Genomic DNA, 8,972 nt, shown 5'->3' with positions numbered 1-8,972 from the left:
ATCGCTTTGTTAGTCCCTCTCTGCTTTGATGTAACTGCCTGCTGCCATCCTACTCTCTCCACCACACACAGTCAACTGGCCACCTCCATTAAAGAACCACCTTATATAGAAGGTGAGGCGGAAGTGCTGACATCACAGAGGGGCCTACAGCTGATTGGACGGGCGCTAAGCGTTATGGTTAATCCCTTTCTCCCGCCCAGTGACAGTACAAAAGTTTTGGTTTTTTTGCAAATTTCCTTCGCAAATTGAAGCAAATTAACATGGCGATTCATAGCGAATCTTGATTCTCGAGATACACTTTGCTCATCTCTTGTCAAAAACTCTTCCCTCCTTTTTCAGATACTGGCCCATTTCACTTCTCCCCTTTTCCTTCTTGAACAACCTTGTTTACTGTACCCTAAACTAAACTCCCACTTTTCAACCAACTCTCTTCGACCACTTACAATCTGGTTTTCTTCCCCCACCATTCTACAAATCAGTTAACTGCCAAAGCCTAATGCCAATGCTATGTGCTCCTTCTCCTTTACCTATCCTCTGGCACAGTCCACCATTCTCTCCTTCTTCAAGCTTTTTCCTTCATTGGACGCACATCCTTAGCCTTTTCCTGCATTTACTGGCAGATCATCATGGATATCCTCCCGCATATTTAGTATCTTCACACCGCCAGTGTCTTCCTACCACATTCTCACCACCTCCTCTCACTATTGGCATCTTCTAAGGCACTGCCCTAGGACCTCTACTCTTCACCATCTATATTTTTGGTCCTGGGCAGATTATAGAACCCTATGCCTTTAAGTATCATTTCTATGCTGATGACATCACTTCTATCTTTCTAGTCCAGATGTTGTCTCTCTGCTATCCAGGATCACAGAGTTTCTATCAGTAGTGTTTAAACAAACTTTCTGAACTGTTCAGGTTCAGCAACGTTCTCAGAACACCAATGCTCTGCATTTGTCTCCCAGAGGCTGGGAAGATGGATGCCACCCTAGGAAGTCTTGGAAAACATGGATACAGTCAAAGGCTGTATCCATGTTTTTCTTGCAGCGCTAGGGCAACATTCATCTTCTGTAGCCTTCAGGAGTCAAATAGCAACTTTCAGGTTCAGAAAACATTGCCAAACCTGAACAGTTAGGCAAGTCTACTTCACTCTTTGTATCAGCTATATCTATCTTCTCCTGATTTCTAAATCTCAAGGAATAATACAGAATTCATCATCTTTCCCCCATCTTGCTCCGCCGCCCTATCTAATCTGTTAATAATATGCCATTAACCACAAAGCTCTGTTTCAAAACTGCTCTTTCCTTATCTTTGACTTAACACAACTGCTGGTACACACCCTTATTATTGCCACATTCTCCTTTATGATTCTCTCCTTCAATCCATCCACAAGTCTGGTGTTCAACTTATCCACCTCTCCCCTCAAACCTTTTCTGCCTCTCTTCTCTGCCAATTCCTAAATTGGCTGTTGCACAGTTTAATTCAGTTTAGTTTGTTAACCATAACCTACAAGGTCATCCACAACCTGTCCACTCCATCTCTGACCTGATCTCCCAATACTGCCCTCCCCAACCTCCAATCCTCAAAAGACCTCCGTTTGTGTACACCCATTGTCCTCTTTTTACACAACCACTTCCAAGATTTCTCCAGAACTTTTCCCATACTTTTAAACTCACTTCCCTGAAACCTCTGATTCTCATCCACCAACAAGCCCTTCAAGAGTAACTTGTAAACCCATCTCTTTAGACTAGGTTACAGCCAACAATAGGATGTATGCAAAGATATGTAGAAATCCGGCAGTAATGAACTGGGATATAGCAATTGGTGTGCATTAGAGATTAGCGAATATGATTCGATCGAGATGGTATTTGATCGAATATTGCGGTATTCGAAAGATTCGAATCCAATCGAGTAATGTGACGAATACGCGGGAAACATTTGAAAGCCCTCCCATCGCACTTGGCGCTTTTTTTAATTCAATCTCCACGTAGGGAGGCTGTGAAGGACCCTGGGAGTACGCACACAGAGCGAAAACGGCGTCTACCCTCAGTGGATGGCTGAACCACATGACCTCGAATCTTAAATACTTCGCTCCCGCCTCTCGACCGCAGATGCGCTTTAAACCTAGAAAGGGAGAGATCTTGGAGCAGGGAGAGATAGGTTTTAGTAGCGTTTTGGTTAGGCAGGATTACTACAGAACCCAAAAGTCCTTTTCAGGGCTAAGATCCAGCGAAAAAGTCATCTCTGCATCCAAAGCTTCTCAGTGCTAAGAAATAGATGATATAACAGCATCAGCAGCATCAGCAGCATCAGCAGGTATATTCATTCCAGTACCCTGTGTGTACAAGTGACTTATAGTGTCCCTGGTTTAGCCCACTAAGGGCACGTTATACATATTGTTCCAGTAGCCCAGAAAAAGGCACGTCATACATACTGTTCCAGTAACGTTCGTACAGCATGATGCGTGATACGCGCGAATAACGCTCTATGGATGCACATTGGAATCATGTATGTAACGCTGTGCAAGAAATACAAACAAAATGTGTGAACATGGCCGTAAACATCCGTAGCTTTGGCAAATATTTTTCCTTCACAACTGCGGAGAGTGGATTTCCAAGTGCCGAGAATTGTTTTCCCATAGACTATAATGGGATTGAATATTCGTTCGAATAGTCGAATCTTGGTGCCTATTAGATTTGAATTCTCGAAAGTCGAATATTTGACCGCTATGAAAAATAATCCTAAATTGTTCACCCTGTTACAGATTACGATAATCGCTACTTACGGTCAGTCTTGAGCTCGTCTCTTCCTGGCTGATAGACCAGGGAACGACCGAACAACGTGTTATTACACCAAACGATGTTCAAACGATTTGTGAGTGATCAACATTGAAAATAGGTCCCGATTCTATCAATCAACAATTTCTCATTAGTCGTTTAATTGTTGCGTGCTATTACACAAACGATTATTGTTTAACCCCTTCGGGACCCGGCTAATTTTCGTTTTTGCATTTTCGTTTTTTCCTCCTTGTGCTTAAAAGGCCATAGCACTTGCATTTTTACACCTACAGACCCACATGGGCCCTTATTTTTTGCGGCACTAATTGTACTTTGCAATGACAGGCTGAACTTTTACATAAAATATGCTGCGAAACCAGAAAAAAATTATATGCGCAGTGAAATTGAAAAAAAACAAAACAATTCTTTTTCTTTGGGGGGATTGTGTTTTACGCCGTGTGTCCTATTGACATGTTTTATATGTTCCTCAAGTCGTTAGGATTAAAATGATATGTAACATGTATAACTTTTCTTTTATCTGATGGCCTGTAAAAAATTCAAACCATTGTTAACAAATATACGTTCCTTAAAATCGCTCCATTCCCAGGCTTATAGCGCTTTTATCCTTTGGTCTATGGGGCTGTGTGAGGTGTCATTTTTGCGCCATGATGTGTTCTTTCTATCGGTACCTTGATTTGCGCATATGCGACTTTTTGATCGCTTTTTATTAAATTTTTTTCTGGATTTGATGCGACCAAAAATGCGCAATTTAGCACTTTGGGATATTTTTGCACTTACGCCGTTTACCGTGCGAGATCAGGAATGTGATTAATTAATAGTTCCAGCGATTACACACGCGGCGATAGCAAACATGTTTATTTATTTATTTACTTTTATTTATAACCTGGGAAAAGGGGGGTGATTCAGACTTTTATTAGGGAGGGGGCTTTTTATTGACAACAACATTTTATTTTTATTTTTTTACACATATACTAGAAGCCCCCCTAGGGTTAGGGTTATTCCCCCTGGGGTTAGGGTTATTCCCCCTGGGAGACTTCTCGTATATATACACTTTGATCTCTCATTGAGATCTTTGCTGTATAGTTATACAGCAAAGATCAATAAGACAGCGCCATCTTGGAGTGGTCCCCGGCCGGCTTCAGTATCAGAGATCGCTCCTCCGGGACAACGTCCCGGAGGAGCGATCTCCCCCACTAGACACCAGGGAACGGCTGAATCCGGTAATCGATTATCTAATTAGCGGGCGCGGCAATCGGACCATGCCCGCTAATAGCCGCGATCCCGGGCTACATAAGGCACCGCTCTAAACGCCCGCACCCGCACGAGGACATACAGTTAAGGGTTAACCCCTTAATGACAACGGGCGTCAATGTACGCCCCCGCAGGGTGGGCCTTAATGCAAACAGACATACATACATCATTGACCTGATTTTTCCCCCAATCAATGTATAGCAGGCCATCCCTGCTTGTCGGCATGGGGGGTGATAAACCCCCCCCCGTGCCGGCGATCGCTGCTATATGCTGATCAATACAGATAAGCATATAGCATCTAAATTCAGCTTTCCAGGTCATGGTGACCCGGAAAGCAATGGCGATTGGTGCTGTTCAAGACAGCACCAATGGCCATTAGTGAGCCCCCAAAAGATGAAGATGCCACCCCCATGATCGCCGCGATAGGCCGGCCAGTACAGGCCGACCCATCACGGCAATCAAACTGTAAAAAAACTGTTTCCCGGGGGGGGCGGAGCTAGCAGCCGATGGAGGCAGACGTGTAGCTCTGAGCTCCTGCTCCACACAGTTCATTAAGAAGGCCCACACTGCTTTTACGCCCGATTTCTCCCCTGTTCTATGGGGACTAGAACCAGGAGATCCTCCTCAGCAGCCCCAGCCACACCCCGGACCAGACCGGGGACCGCCACCCTCGAGCGGTACTTCCCCAGACCGGGAGCGGCGGCACCTGACCTGGCCGTACCGGATCCCCAGCCGCCGCGGAGAACAAGCCGGACTACCACCCGATCGGCTAACCAGCCTCCCGGGACGGCTACTGACCGGCTGACGACTCTCCCCGAACCCGTCCAGCCCGCTACAGACGCGCGCCAGCCGGCAGCCAGCACCTTCCTGCTCCCGCCGGCGCCATCTTGCCTCGTGACGCAGGTACAATGAGACCCCTGCCAGCTCCACTTGCGCTCCCTCCTCAATACCGGGAGCACGGCCGCAGTGAGTACATCCCCCGGCCCATCTGTCTGCTCCCCCTCTCTGAGCCCTGAAGCAGTGATCTCCCCCCCAGCACAGGAACGGGGCATTGTGCCGGCACTCACCCTCACTGGCCTAATAAAGGGTTCACCCCTTCCATCTCGCCGCAGCTTGATTCTACCTTACTGTGGGGACTCCTTACCCGCCATGATGCTACAAGGGGCTATATTGCGCAGTTACACACCACAGTTGCCTCTCAATCAGCTAGCCTCAATGAGATGCAAAGACATGTGGAGGATCTGGACAATAGGGGGCGCCGAAATAACATCAGGATCAGGGGCCTCCCTGAGGCCACTCAGGACGAGGACTTGCCTGCCACTCTCGAGGCTATATTTAACACTATCCTGGGGGAGCCATCCTCTCACAAAATAAAGCTTGATAGGGCTCACAGGGCCCTGCGGCCAAAGTCTTCTTCAGGGGTTCCCAGAGACGTCATCTGTTGTGTCCATGATTTCACTCTAAAGGAATGTATCATGGCCAAAGCACGAACGCTACGCAACTTCGATTTTGATGGAGCACCTATACAGCTGTACCCAGACCTATCCTGGATCACCCTCCAGAAGAGACGCTTTCTTCGCCCACTCCTGACGATTCTAAGGGACAATGATATCCTTTACCGCTGGAACTTTCCTTTTGCCTTAGTGGCTTGCAAAAATGGCCGCACGGCTACCCTGAAGGACATATCTGATTTACCTAGCTTCTGTGACACCCTGGGCATCCGGGAACCCCAGATCACCAGCTGGACTTTGGCCCCGCCGCCGTCACCCCTCCCCTCGGTTTGGCAACCTGCGAGTCAAAAACGCCGGCGGCAGAAATCCAGGGACTCTGCTACTGATCGGCAGTCCCCTCCTGGAACTCCATCCTGAGCTGTCTCACATCGCTTCTTGAAATGTTTAATTGACACCTTACTTATCTCCTGATAACTATTGGGCCTTACACCGTTTTCTCTGTTCTCTCTATAATACTGTGTGGACATACCACTCTGATCTTTTCTTATGCACTTCTCGTGCTTTCTGCTACCTTTTCTTCTGTCCGCCCTTCTCCTCCCCCTCTGGGGTTTTGCCTGCTCTAACCTTGGATGTATTTCCTTAGTGTATAGTAGGCCACCACTAACCCCTTTTCCTTACCGTATTGGTATGGTTTATTTGATAAGTGCCTTTTCCAAGATGTTTATATGTTTTCATTGTATTTTTGTCCGTTTGTCTTGTCTATGTCGTACCCCTTGCTCCCCCTCCCCTCCTTTCCTGGTTTGGATACCCTGGTTAGCTGGACATGGATGGCGCGTACCTACTGCCTTATCCAGAATGGAGGCGTCCTTTCTACCTGTATCCCTTTCCGGAGGGCTGGTGAGTCTCTACAGTGGCGATTTCCCTGTCTTTATCCCCCATCATGATTACATGTATTTCATTGAATGTTAAGGGTTTAAACTCTAATGTCAAAAGGAGACTGGCGCTTAAGGAGCTCAAAGACCTCCGGGCCGATGTGGCTTTCCTACAGGAGACCCACTTTGATTCCAATGCTAACTTTCGATTTGCTCGACACACCTACCCTTTAGCCTGCTCGACATCCTCGGGAAGTAAAAAATCTGGAGTGGCCATACTGTTCTCTCAGCGCTGTCCAGTACAAATTGTCTCTACATATCCAGACCCGGGAGGGAGATATATTATAGTGGAGGGCGTCCTCCAGGGCAAGCCAATTCTATTCTGCAATATCTATGCCCCGAACAGGGCACAGATTCCATTTCTTCGCAAAGTACTAAAACGTGTTGCCTGCTACCCCCCTTCCCCTAGGGTGATAGGGGGTGACTTTAACCTTAAGTTCTCAGGCACCCTAGATAGATATTCCCTGACTAACAGCCCCCCCCCCTGTGGAACAGCTTAGGCTCTCTACCCAGTTCCGTAAACTGATTCGCTCCCATCATTTATATGACCTTTGGCGTATTGACCACCCTGGGGAGCGAACTTTCTCCTTTTATTCTCACCCCCACCAGTTACACACAAGGATAGATTACTTCTTTGGCAACATTCCCACAGTTCGCCTCCTGAGAGAGACCACGATTGGACCAATTTCTTGGTCTGACCATGGCCCTGTAGTTGTGACTTTGGCCTCCCTACTCTCCCCAACCCGTCAATGTCACTGGAGGCTTAACGACTCTTTGCTTAAAAGCCAGGTCACTAAAGACTCCATCCAGTCGTGTATAACCTCATACTTTGCAGAAAATGAGGGCACTGTAGACTCCCTTTCAGTGTTGTGGGAAGCCCACAAAGCGGTAATCCGCGGCCATTGCATAGCCCTGAGCTCTAAGCGAAAGAGGGATGCCATGGCTAGCATCCTAGAGACTAAACAGACGATTGCCTCTCTTGAGATGACACTGACCACCCACCCCTCCGCGGGGACATTGCGCAAGCTGATAGCGGCCAGAGCACGCCTTAAAGACTTGCAGATACACAAAGTTGAACGTTTGTTACTATACACTAAGCAGAAATTTTATGAAAAGGGTAACAAGGCGCATACCTTGTTGGCAAGACTACTCAATGATCGCTCGGCAGCGCAATCTCCCCAAGCACTTAATAACCCTCAGGGCACGTTACAAACTCATCCCAGGGACATTGCCTCCGTCTTCGTGAACTACTTCTCTAAACTCTAATCTCTCCCTTCCTCTCTTCCCTCAGACCCCTCTGCTCGCAGCCAACGCCTCAGGGCCTTTTTGGAAGATTGTAACCTGCCTACCCTTCCCCAGGCGGCATTAGAGGAACTGAATTCCCCCTTTACTCTTGAGGAATTGCAAGAAGTTCTGAAATCCTTGCCGTCTGGGAAAGCATCGGGCCCTGATGGCTTCACGTACCTCTATTACAAAACCTTCTCTGCGGAGCTCCTTCCTAGACTTCTACCCCTCTATAACTCCTTCCTACAGGGTCACCACCTTCCCTCTTCTCTTCTTCATTCATACATTACCCTTATCCCTAAACCCGGTAAGGACCCACTTGATTGTTCCAGCTATAGGCCGATAGCTCTTTTGAACTCTGACCTCAAACTATATACTAAACTGTTGGCTAATCGCCTTGGGTTCTGGCTCCCCTCCCTGATCGACAAGGACCAGGTAGGCTTCGTCCCTTGTCGCCAAGGGGCTGACAACACCCGAAGAGCGATTGATATCATAGATATAGTAAACAAGCAGGCGGAGAGGGCCCTGATGCTCAGCTTGGACGCAGAAAAAGCGTTTAATCGCTTAAGCTGGCCGTTTCTTTTTGAAACCTTAAGAGTCTATGGGTTCTCGGGTCCCTTTCTGTCTGCCATTCATGGCCTTTACTCTTCCCCTACTGCATTCATTAAAGTTCCACACCAGATTTCCACCTCCTTCCACCTTCGGAACGGCACTCGCCAGGGCTGTCCCTTATCGCCCTTGCTATTCGTTCTCTGTATAGAACCCCTGGCCGCGGCGATTAGAAACAACTCGGACATCCGAGGGGTCCATGTGAAGGACAAAGAATTTAAAATTATGCTATTTGCAGACGATATTCTCCTCTCCCTTACTAATCCTCTTCTTTCCCTGCCTGTGCTTCATGACCTTCTCACCTCTTTTGGCACTTTGTCTGGCTATAAAATTAATACCACGAAGACGGAGGCACTACCCCTTAATTTACCCGCTTGTTTGCTCTCCCAATTGAAGTCAGCATACCCATATAGATGGAGCGACTCCTCCATTAAGTACTTGGGAGTCCGTCTCACACCGACTTATGGTTCCCTTTATGCTGCCAATTACTCGCAATTGTTCAAAGATCTTAAGACCCTACTGAACAAGTGGAATGTTCAACATATCTCCCTCCTGGGTCGCATAGCCTCCGTGAAAATGACGGTATTACCAAAACTTCTTTACTTCTTCGAGACTTTACCGATTAGAATCCCTATGCGAGAATTGAAAAC

This window comes from Dendropsophus ebraccatus, chromosome 1, assembly GCF_027789765.1.
Source record: "Dendropsophus ebraccatus isolate aDenEbr1 chromosome 1, aDenEbr1.pat, whole genome shotgun sequence".
In the NCBI taxonomy this organism is placed as follows: domain Eukaryota; kingdom Metazoa; phylum Chordata; class Amphibia; order Anura; family Hylidae; genus Dendropsophus; species Dendropsophus ebraccatus.
The sequence above is the reverse complement of the archived record's forward strand: the minus strand, read 5'-3'. Positions refer to the sequence as shown.